We start from the raw sequence: 12,078 nt of genomic DNA on the forward strand, positions 1-12,078 counted from the left end.
CATGGTAGTGGGGGACATCAACCCCTTTGGGGCTTCCCAGCAGGACCCCAGTTGGTCTCTCACATTTTGGGGGGGGGGGGGGGGGAGTGTGTGAAACGAGGGCGATGGCCATGTGAGAGCCACCCGGGGTCACCCCAGCAGGTCCCTGTCCCCCGGGATGTGCAGCTTGTGGCTGCTTATGGCCGTGACTCCTTGTCCCCACATGGGGCCACATAGCGGGGATGATGTCCTGGACCCCGATCTCACCCCTAACGCCTCCTCTCCCCTTCTCTCCCCAGATCTGGGTAACCTCCTCCTGCCCTGGATCCGGCCCCGGCCCGGCGTGGGGGCCAGAGGCCACAGGACCCCCCTAAGAGCGAACTGTCCCACACCTGATGACACGACCCCCGGTGAGGGGGGACACACAACACTGAGCCACCCCGGTCCCCCTCCTGCCTCCCCACATCCCGCAAGAACCCCAAAAACGGAGCCGGGAGCTGCGCATCCATCCCACCCTGGATGTCTCCAAGCCCAAACCACCCATCCACAGTGGGATCGAGGGGGGGGCTGGATACGGGGGACCCCCCCCCAAGCTGTGTCACCTCCCCCCGCTCCCAGGCTCCCACCCCCTTCCTGGAATGGGGACACGTGGGGAGGTGGCATCGCTCGCCGGACACCGTTTTCTTCTGTTTCTTCCAGCCTGGTTTTTCCTTGGAGCAGCGGAGCCCTTCCCAGCGTGCCCGGCTGGGGGGGGGGAGGGCCCGGAGTGGGATTGGGGCAAAAAACAGCTGGTTTGGAGCAAACTGGGACTGGGATAGGGGATAAACACCACTTTGGGGACAGAAGGGCACAGAGAGCAGCTTCGTCCTCCGCGGGGTCGGGACATTTTCCCCAAACACCTGGTTTGGGAGTTGGGCTGGCCTCAAAAATGAGGGGTTTGTTCCCAAAAGGAATTTTCCAACCCCCCCCTTCCTGCCCCAGTTGGATGAAACAGCGTCGAAGGGGCTCGGTGCGGGATGTTCCCCTCGCTCCGAGGAGCTGGATCCGGCTGGCAGCATCTTTTCTTGCCCCCCTGAAACCTGGGGATGGCAGGAGGGGAGGGGGGGGTGGGACGGGACATGACAGAGCCCCCCAAAATCCCCCCGTGAGCCCCCTCCTCATCCCTGCCACATTTTGGGAGGGGGGGTCTTGCTCAACTTTGGCAATACTGACGCTGCTTTCGACACAGCCCCTTTCCGGCTGTTTTAATGAATCTAATGAATGTTTTGGGTTGATTTTATTGGGTTTTTGTTTTTTTTTTTTTTATTATTATTATTGGGTTGGTTTGGTGTTTTTTGTTTTTTTTTAATTTAAAGTGCCTGAGTAGACTCTGGCTGAGCACGACCCCCCTGGCGAGCCTGCGCCGGGCCCCCCCGTCCACCCCCCCCAAGGCTGACATCGTGCCTTCCGAAACGCTCTGCCCACCCCACGGCTGCCCCGGTACCCCCCAACCCCTCATCCCCAGGGGCAGCTCCGTGACCCCCCCAAAGCCCCTGCATCCATCGGGGAGGGGGGGTCTCAGAGACAAATCCATCCATCAGACTCGGCGGCAGAAGAGGGGTGACGTCGGCACATGGGGAGTGCTTAATTTTTTTTGGGGGGGGGGGACGTGCACGGTACGTTGGGCAGCGAGCGCTTTGCAAAACGAAGAGGAGCTGGGAAGCCTCGGAAGAAGCTGGAAGGAAAAAAAGTCATTTCCCAACACGTCCCAGTGCATGTTCTCCTTTTCCTCCCGGTGGGATGCGGTTCCTCCTGGATCCCGGGATCTGGCCCCATCCCACCCTTTCCATCTGGGAGCAGGGAGGGGTGGGGGGGAGTCACCTGTATTTTGCCTCCCAGTTGTTTTTTTTTTTCCTCCAGTCCTGGGGATTATTTGGGGATTATTTTAGTTTTTTTTTTACACCCCGGAGTGATTATTTTTTTTTTTTGGTGTCCTTCCCCACAAGCAGCCGTGAAGTGCCAACAACCGACGCTGCCCGAGCCCCAACCCCGGGCAGGGGACGGGCTGCGTCCCCCCACCAGCCCTTCTGCCACCTCCAGCCAAGCCGCAAACTTTACAGGCAATAATTTTTTCACCCTTTGCCCCTCTTTCCCCCCCCCCCTCCCCAAAGAAAATAGTGTTTTTCAGATAACAGATCCCCCCCCCCGGCTCCCAAAACGCATCCCCATCCCCAAGCGCTGCCCAGCCCCGGGGACAGAAGCATCGCCAGCGTTGATTTGCCTCTCCAGGACTAAGGATGCTCTCGCTGACCCACCGCGGGATGGGGTGGGATGGGATGGGGTGGGATGGGATGGGCAGACACCCGCCCGCTCAAAGCCCTTCTCAAACCCGGCGAGAAGCAGAAGGAAAAGCTTGCCGTCGTTTAAAACTCATTCGCAAGAGCTTCCCTCCCTCCGGAGCTCGGCAGGAGTCAGGCACCGGTGCTCCGCCACCTTTTTCTTTTCTTCTCTTTTCCGTTGGCTTGTTTTTATATAAGACTGTATTTGTAACGTGAACCGAGGATTTCTTTTCTATTCTGTAATTATAAAAGTCAAAGGAAAGTTTCATCTGATGGCTGTTCTGGTTTTGGGGTCTTTCCCTTCCTTGTGCAGTTGAATCGATTAAAAAGTGGTGGGTTTGGTTTTTTTTTTTTATTATTATTATTTTTGCTTTTTTTCCCCCATATTAATACTGCCAGCTCACTCCTGTGGGCTCTGCATCACCCAGCTTCCCGCTGCCTTATAACCCAGCGCTTCTTTTTAATGATGCCCCGCTGAGATTTTGCCTCCTCCCTCACTGCCTGCACAGGTAATTTCCTCCCTGGTAGTAAAATCATAGAAAATAATAATCATAATAATAATAATAAAAAAAAAAACCCCAGAAATGCAGAAAAGCAGCACCCTCCGGGCTGGGTAGAGGTCGGTGCGTCCCATCCCTGTGCACGGGGGCGGCCAGGGGACTCTGCAGCTTCCCTTCCCCTAAGAGAAATATTAATAAATTCCCAAAGAAATATTAATAAACCCCCAAGAAAAATATTAAGAACTGCCCCCCTCCCCCTCCCAGGGTGTTTTTTTCAGGTTGATCTCCTGAAATAAAGTTTTCCAGCCCTGCGAGGAGTGAGGGTAGGGATTCCCTGGCGGGAGATGCCGGGTCGCAGCTGCAGACCTGTGGGAAAAATTTCCTTTTCTCTCCAAATATTCCACATTTTTCCATCACCGGAGCAGCAATTTTAATTTAGTTCGATGCCACCCCTCGGGGTGATGTCTGCTTCATCCGTGGTTTCATTCGAAGTATCCAAAGCCATTTCGGTTGCTGTGTTTTTAATTGATTCCAGACGAGACGCGGTCGCCTCCTGCTCCCATCCTCTGCCTTTGGTTTTCCCCCTTGGCTGCCTTTTCCAGCTCAGTGGGAGAAGGAGGGGGACGGCGACATTAAATTAAACCTTATTTTTGAAATCAAAATGGAAGCGTGGCGAGGCCAGGGCAACACATACGGTGTCTTCGGTGACATCGGGGACCAGAGAGGCTGGATGCCCCTTCCCCCCCACCCCGGGGCTGAGCTCCCGGTGATGCTTTTGCTCGGTAACTCCCTGCCATGGCGTTTTGTCACCGGCTTTTTGGGGACACAGTGCCCAACTTGACTTGTTGCCACTTGTTCCCAAATCTCTGTCCTTGTGGGAAGTGAGCCTTCACCCACGTAAGGGTCCTCCTGTCCCCAGCCGGGAGCTGGCATGGGGAGAGACTGGAGCACGGTGGTGCCGTTCCCGGCGGCCCTTGTGGCCCCAGGTATGTGTCACCAGGTCACCCATGGGTCCTGCTGGCCCCAAGTATATCTCATTAGGTCACCCACAGGTCCTGCTGGCCCAGGTCTGCTGTGGGACCCCATCCCCAGGATCTGCTCTTTACTAGAAAACACTAAAAGCAGGTTTCCAGACCTAAAATCCATGGATTTTAGGGGGGTGTCTGGGGATGGAGAAGCCACAGGGGACACCCCCGGCCATGGGGACAGTGGGGTGTCCCAGCACCTCGGGGACAGGTGGGTGTTGCCCCAAAGCGGTGGGTGCGGTTGGTGCAGGTGGCCCCCACTGGGACACAGGGGTTTCCCCGTGCGTGGGGGCAGGTGGGCAGCCCCCACCCTCAAGTGAGTCCCCAGGGAAGGGACCCGAAGGACCCTCTGGTGTGTGTGCAGCTGCTGGGGCGGGGGGGGACAGCATTGCCACCGTGGGTAAGGATGTGTGTTTGGGTGAAGCATGATCAAACAAGAGGTATCTTGGTAGGCAGGTACCAGGGAAGGGGTGAGGATTATTTTTTGGGGGGATGAGCAGGGATGGAGGCCTGTTTCTGTGACAACAGTGAGGCCAGTTGGACCCCATGGACCAGGGAAGAAGTGGGTCAGCATCCCCACGGTCCCGCTGGAGCATCACATGGACATGCTGCAGGAGCATCCCATGGCCATGCTGCAGGAGCATCCCATGGCCATGCTGCAGGAGCATCCCATGGACTTGCTGCTGGAGCATCCCACGGCCATGCTGCTGGAGCATCCCATGGACATGCTGCTGGAGCATCCTACGGCCATGCTGCAGGAGCATCCCATGGCCACGCTGCTGGAGTATCCCATGGCCGTGCTGATGGAGCATCCCATGGTCATGCTGATGGAGCATCCCATGGACATGCTGCAGGAGCATCCCACAGCCGTGCTGCAGGAGCATCCCACGGCCATGCTGCTGGAGCATCCCACAGTGGAGCTGTTGGAGCATCCATCACCGTACTGCTGGAGCATCTCATGGCCGCACTGCTGGAGCATCCCATGGCCATGCTGATGGAGCATCACATGGACACGCTGTAGGAGCATCCCATGGCCACACTGCTGGAGCATCCCACGGCCACACTGCAGGAGCATCCCATGGCCACGCTGCTGGAGTATCCCATGGCCATGCCGATGGAGCATCCCATGGTCATGCTGATGGAGCATCCCATGGACATGCTGCAGGAGCATCCCACAGCTGTGCTGCTGGAGCATCCCACAGTGGAGCTGTTGGAGCATCCGTTGCCGTGCTGCTGGAGCATCTCATGCCTGTGGTGCTTGAGCATCCCACAGCCATGCTGCCAGAGCATCTCACAGATGTGGTGTTTGAGCATTCCATGACCATGCTGCCGGAGCATCCTGTGGCCGTGCTGATGGAGCATCCATGGCTGTGCTGCCTGAGCATCCCACAGCTGGGATGCCGCTCCTCCTCCCCAGCTGGGGAGGAAGGAGGAACCCTGTTTCCCTGCCCGCCCCCATTGATCTACCTCTCGCAAAACACCCTCCTGCTGCCCAGCCCTGTCCTGGCTCTGACAGCCCGCCCGGGCACGCCGGGAAACCCTCCGGCAGTAACAGCGCTCCAGCCTTCGGCCTCACCATGCCTCTTGTTCTGCCTCCCGTACCTCGGAGGGGATTGGTAAGGGGAGGTAAGCGCCGAACTGGAGGCTGAAATAGGGTTCTTGAAGTGTTTTTCAATTAAAATCTTTAATCTGGGGAGGCATCTTCCAGTTTATTGCACAGTGTTTGTGGTTATAAAATTTATTGTCCTTTACCCGACACGGATCGAGACGTCACCCACGTGAGGGAAATAAACCCACAGCACCCGCCCGTGTTGGCTGGATAATGGCTGCAACTGGAAATAATTCAGAAACTGGTCCGGATCACGCGTCGGGGTTTTTTTTTCTGCAGGTGCTGCCATGGCACAGCTGGTAAGCTGCCTCCCAGCAGGGATCTGGGCACACCGGGAAGGTGGCACTGGTGGGACTGGGAAATGCGAGGGGATGGCTCCGGGAGGGGGAATTTATTGCTGTAACTAAACCGACCCTCAGTCAGAGCAAGGCGACGGCTCCCCGCAGCCCTGGGCTCACGGCACCGCCGGGATGAGGTTATTTCCAGCAGCCACGGCCACTGTCACCCACCCGCGGCCACCACGAGGGAGACACTTCCCGGCTCCGAAGCATCCCCACGGCACAGAAAAAGAAAGAAAAATACTTGCGAAGCTGCTTTCAAAACGAAATATCCCATCCTGGCTGGGGGCAGTGCCTTATTTCTGGGCATCCCCGACCGGGATGTGGGATGTGGGCGCTCTTGGGTGCAGCTGAAGCCGCTCCACGCACCGCGGGGCCGCAGACGGGGCTCAGCACCGCTCCGCAGCGCGTCTCCTCCGGAAATCCTGCCTCCAGCTCCGGGGCGAGGAAGGTAATGGGTTTTGCTGGTCCAGCCTGGGGTCACCTACTTAAAATTTAAATATTTAGTTAATTATTTTTAAATAACATTTATTTACTTTTAAAACTTACTGATTTACTTATTTGCTTATAAGTAAGCATATTAACTGATGTATTTATTTATAGTAAATAAAATAGTTTGTTCATTATAAGTAAATATACTAACTTATTTATTTACAGGAAATAAAAATTATTTATTATAAGTAAATATATTAAATTATTTATAGTAAATAAAATTATTTATTTATTATAAGCAAAGTTCATGGTAACTTTTTTACTTATTTATAAGTAAATAAATTAAGTAAATAAATAAATAGGTAAGTTTAAAAAGTAAATAAATAAGTAAAAGGGAAAGCGTGAAACTGCATCCATAGACAAAGGGTAAAACTGTACGTGGGGGGTTTCAGGAGTTATAACAACTCAGATTTTAAGGTCTTATAAGACAGGAGCTTTTTTAAACCCAATTGCCAGCCTGCAAAAACTGGTTTTAAAGGCTTTTCCCAACCTGAGTGTGGGAAAACCACATTTCGGGGGAGGCTTTGTGCTGTTTGCTCAGTGCTGGTGGCCAGCGGGACGGCCCCAGGAGGATGGGAGGGCTGAGATTTGCTTCGCAGGTAACAAACCCCGTGGGTTTAGGCCTGGAAATTCGGAGGATGGTCCATGTGTGTCCCCCCAAGGCAAAGCCAACAGCATCCCGGCCGTCGCCACACCGAGACAGAGGAAAAATTCAGGATATAGAGGAAAACCAACCATCCGCTTCCCGGCGTTTCCCTTCTCTCTGTTTCCTTTTCACCCCTTTTCCCATAGGAATTCCCCTCCAAATTTCTATTTGCAAATTTAGAGCCGGGTTGTCTGAGCAGGATCGTTTGGAAACGGCAAAGCCAGCTTAGGACCAGCTGCCGGAAATCAAACTGTGAATTTTTTTGGGGGTGTCCCAACTCCTTTCCCCTGCAACCCGAGCAGCATCTCCCATGCCGGAGCCGCATCCTACCAGCGGTACCGGCATCACTGGGTGGCTCCCAGCAAAGCCAGCCTGCCGCGGCAGTTATCGCTGCTGGTTGCCAGCCGAACCCGGGTGCCGCGCACCCATCCCGGGGTCCTCGGGCAAGGCTGGGTGCTGGCACGCACCCGGCGGAGGAGATGAAAGCATCCGATAATCCAACCTTTAATTCCCACCCCAGCGTGACTCACGGGGACAGCGAACAGCAACACCTTGGCTGGGAGCATCACCGCATCTACTCTGTTATTTGGGCAGGTTACGTTCCCAAATCACTCATTCCTCTTGGGAAACGGCTATTAAAATATCTCCTGCCTTTCTGCCTTCCCCAGGAAAGCCCGACTCCTTTCTCCTCCCGGTTCTCAGGCGGTGCATCCTTCGCCGAGCGGGGAGGATGCTCGGCACTTGAGCGGGTGCCTTTCCCCCAGGTCCCCAGAGACGAAGGGTTTATCACCCTCACCAGCTTCCTACGGTTTTACAGCCATTATTTGATTTTCAGAGCGGCAGGGGAAATTCTTCGAAATAAAAATGGTATAAATGATCACCTGGATGGCACCGGTCGTCCCCGATATGAGATGTTCCCCCTCCTCCAACCCCAGTCTGAAGCCGGGACACGGGTGCAGCATCCCCCGCAGCGATGCTCTCAGGCCACCTCAAATTTCAAAAGCATTTAAACGGGGGCATCGCACCGCTCCCCACAGCCATGGCGAGGGGGGATGTTGGGGGGCTTTGCTTTGAACCCCGTACACCCTGGGCCAAGCCAGTCTCTCCTTACAGCCACCGTCCCCTGCCTGCCCGCGGCTGAGATGTAATTACAGAGTCCGAGCATCTCTTGCCGCTATCATGTGAAGAAACTCTGTGTCACCGTAAACAGGAAGGGCAGGAAGAAAAACGAGTTGATTTTCTTCCATCCCAACCCGAGCAAAGAAATGGCTGAGGAGCAACAAAGGATTAATTTACCCCGCGCAGAAACGGCAGCTCCCTCCCGCAGCCGCGGGACCCCGGCGAGTCACAGATGTTAAGGAGTAAAAAAGCCGCTTTCACAACCTCGAACAAAGGCATAGAGACGCTTTTCAGGGCCTTGAGGAGATGTGTAGATCCGGCTGCCGCAGTCCTAGGTGTGCCGAGTTAAATACGGCCGGTTCCAGGGCAATGGGAGCGGGAGCAGGAGTGAGGCCGGTAGGATGCGGTGGGTGAATGGGAACAAGGATGTTTTCCTGCCTGGAGGGAAGCTCATCGCTTGCTTTCGGTGGTAAATTGATGAAGAAACACATCCTGGGCCTTATTTTTCCCCTTCTGATGAGTGGTTTTCCAGTGGTCCCTGCCAGGCGGAAGACACAGTGGCATCCCCAAGGGATACCCTCCTCCTGGCGTCACATTGCCCAGCAGACCTGTGCCACGGTTTGGGTGCGAGGACCCCGAAACCCCTGGCCCCACGTCCCTAAAAAGATGCTCTTTTCGGTGCTCCCGTTACCTCCAGTCCCAGCTGGGAGGTGATCCACGGGCGGGTGTTTGCCCAGACGCACGTCAACTGGAGGTGACGGCTGCTTCGATGGGAGCTCCAGGGCTTTCTCTGCCGCCTGTAACGCATCCGCGGGCACATGCACAATTTTTGGTTCAGGATGCACAACACATGGCTCATCCCAGGCAGAGATTACGAGTTCCCTGCAGCCTGCCTGCTTGCACCGGGACCCGGCTCCTCCTGAAAGATGCTGCACGTATATACGTATATATATATATATATATGGACCACTGGCCCCATCACTCCCCAGGGGAGCAGCCAAGATGCCTTTGCAACATCATACTCCAGTCCTGCACCAGAACCAGCTCCAACTCAACTGGCTTTGAGCTCCAGAGCATGAAGAAAGGGTGGAGGACGGGCTGGAGCGTGCGTGGGAGCCAGCGCTGGAGTTGAAAACACATAGGGGAAAGCCAAGGCACGGTGGGGGCAATGAGGATGGAGCTTGCGAGGGATTTGGTGCCGGGGCACTCTGCTGCCAGTAGCACGCCGGTCCCAAAGCAGCGGCAGGCAGGAGAGGGGACGCGTCCAGGGGGAAGGAGGGAGCCGGCGTGGGCAGCTGGCCAGGCAGGATAAAGCTCCGTTTCGCTCCTGCAAGCGGGGTGGGTGCCAGCCATGTTACACCATTCCCCGAACTTGCCTCCCTGCCCCGTTGCCATGGGACTGCCCGTGTTGTTCCTGGCACCCGTGCCTCTTGCTCCGAGCGGTTTGGTTGCATCGCCAGGGCCTCATCCATGCATGCAGTGGAGCCGCTTTCCCAAACTCCCCCCCGCAGACCCCGTTCACCCCTCTGGGTTCCAACCAGAGCTGCACAGCCAGAAAAGTGGGGTTTTGCATGTGAAAGCGATGGAGATGCAGCTAGCCGTAACCATCACCTCCCATGCAGGGAGTGGGAAAGGTCTCAGGGCTGGTGGCTCCAGTGCTGGCAGAAGGATGCACATCCCTTCGTCACCGCGAGCACAATGCCTGGGTGTGATCTGGAGTAAATCCACGCAGTTACAGTCAAGATGAGTGCAAGAACAGAGCACAACGGGCAAACGACCTCCTGGGGTTGGCTGAAAGTGCAGCCGATGCTCAGGACCCTCTGAATCAGACGTCTCCGAGGTCTCTGCAACACATCATCCCTCTTTGCGTGTAAAGCTCGGCTCCTGCTGACACCCGTTGCAGCTTTGCTCAGGTAAATCCTGGTCTGCAAGCAGGCACCCTGAGGAAGGGGTCACCACTACCCTGAAGCCTGGGGTGACCCACATCCGGCACCTCCGTTGCCTGACACCCGTCCATGGATCACTCCCCAGCTGGGACCTGAAGTGATGGGAGTACCAAAAAGAGCATCTTTTTTGAGACGTGGAGCCAGGGATTTCGGGAGCCTCGCACCCATACCGTGGCACAGGTCTGCTGGGCAATGTGACGCCAGGAGGAGGGTGTCCCTTGGGGATGCCACTGTGTCTTCCGCCTGGCAGGGACCACTGGAGAACCACTCATCAGAGGGGGAAAAATAAGGTCCAGAATGTGTTTCTTCATCAATTTACCACCTGCCATCAATTTACCTGCTCCGTTGCCCTCGGCTCCCGCTGGCCTCGCAGGAGGAGCAGGGGCAGGTCCAGGGGGTGAATGAGGCTCACAGCCTCCAAATGATGCCAAGGGCAATGGGGTTTCTAAGCTGGGTGTCTGCCGGGTACGTCTGAGCCTCTGTCTGCTCCATGAAGATCAGACCGGGAGTGCTGGGGAGGAGCTGGGAGCTCACGGCCGGGAAGCACGGTGCTGGCTGTGCAAGGTCTGGTGCATGGAGGAGATGGGAGCCAAGTGCTGCTCAGACAAGGCACCGGTGGGGTGAGTTTAACCAGCACTTGGGAAACATCATTTCTGGTCCCCCAGCAAAGCTCAGGCCTCCCCCGTGCGAAACGAGCCGTGCTGGGAGGTTCCACCATCAAAGCCGTGGGTCCCAAATCGCTTCCCAGCCAGCTCCCTGCCGTGCAAAGCACCCTCGCCTCCGGGTTAAGCGGTTCGTGGAGCTTTGTGGCAAATGGTGACGTGCAAGCCGAGGCAGGAGGCATCCAGGTCCCTGGGCTGTCACGCCGGGCTGGGCTGGGGCAGGCAGGAGGAACAGCTGCCCAAATTAGGCAGAGCCACCAGAGCCTCCGGGCTGCCTTCTGCAAGGAGGAAATCGGAGCGAAAGCAGCCTCCACCCAGCGCCCAGGCACATCTCACTGTCCAAATGAAAGGTGTGCGTGGGCGGAGGGACGGCGTGGAGCTTGGCTTGACAGAAGGGCTCTGTCTGTGCAGGAGGAGGAGAGGGAGAAGGCAGCCAGGGAGCCCGGGGCAGCTCGGGGAGGTGGTGGCGAGGAGGTCTGGGGGGATGCTGGATGCTGGTGGCAGCGGGGTTTGGAGCCGGGAGCGGAGAGGTTCCACTTTCACCTTTCACTTTTTCTTGTTCAGCAAACCCTCCTGCTGCACCCCAGATTTTAGGAAAATTACTTGGGTTATGAGAAAGAGGAAACGCAAAAGCATTTAAAGCATCAGACCTCTGTCCTTCGCACCGCACGCTCCTTCCAGCTTGCCCAGCAGGGGACACGGGGGTCCCACATCCATATCCCCCCCATCACTATGCGCCGGGGCAGTGCCAGCCCTAATTGGGTCACGGGTGTCGTGGGAAAAACCTCGTCTGTGAACTTGTAATTAAGGACTGGATCACAAAGCATGTGCCTAAGGGGGCTGAATTAAGGTTGCGCAGGCAAACATAACGTTGGTATTTCCTAAATTTGAGTGTATGAGTCCGCAGCTGGGATGATGTTCTTCTAAACATGACAATTTTATCGGGTTGTTGTTTTTTCTTAACTGGGAACATAACAGGAAACACATCTTGAACGTGCGGCATGCAGATAGCTGGGCCCTGGGGAGGGCCCCGGGAGGCCACCACGACAGGCTGGCAGCAGCAGCACGTTGTCACCCTCTCAGGGATGACAAGGACAAGAGCAAATTGGACAACTTAAACCCCAAGAAATAAAGTCTGGGAAAGCTGGAAGCAAAGGAGAAGTGGGGTCGGGGACTGGGAAAACCTTCTGGCTGACCGACCCCCTGCAAAGTCACCGCTCATCCCCATGTTCCTGTTTGAGCATTGCCGCCCTACGACTCTGCCTTTATATGCAGTCTGTACATTTCCAGTAATAATATATATTTTTCATATATGTATATTTTCCAATAAATAGCTCTGTCTCTAATGAAAGGATACGCCGGTCTTGATGCTGTGCTCCAGCCCAGCTTGTCTCTGGAGATGTTAGAGAGGCAGGAGAAAGTCAGAGCATCCCTCCCGCTCGTT

The sequence above is a fragment of the Vanellus vanellus genome (assembly GCF_965231255.1).
Source record: "Vanellus vanellus genome assembly, chromosome: 22".
Classification (NCBI taxonomy): domain Eukaryota; kingdom Metazoa; phylum Chordata; class Aves; order Charadriiformes; family Charadriidae; genus Vanellus; species Vanellus vanellus.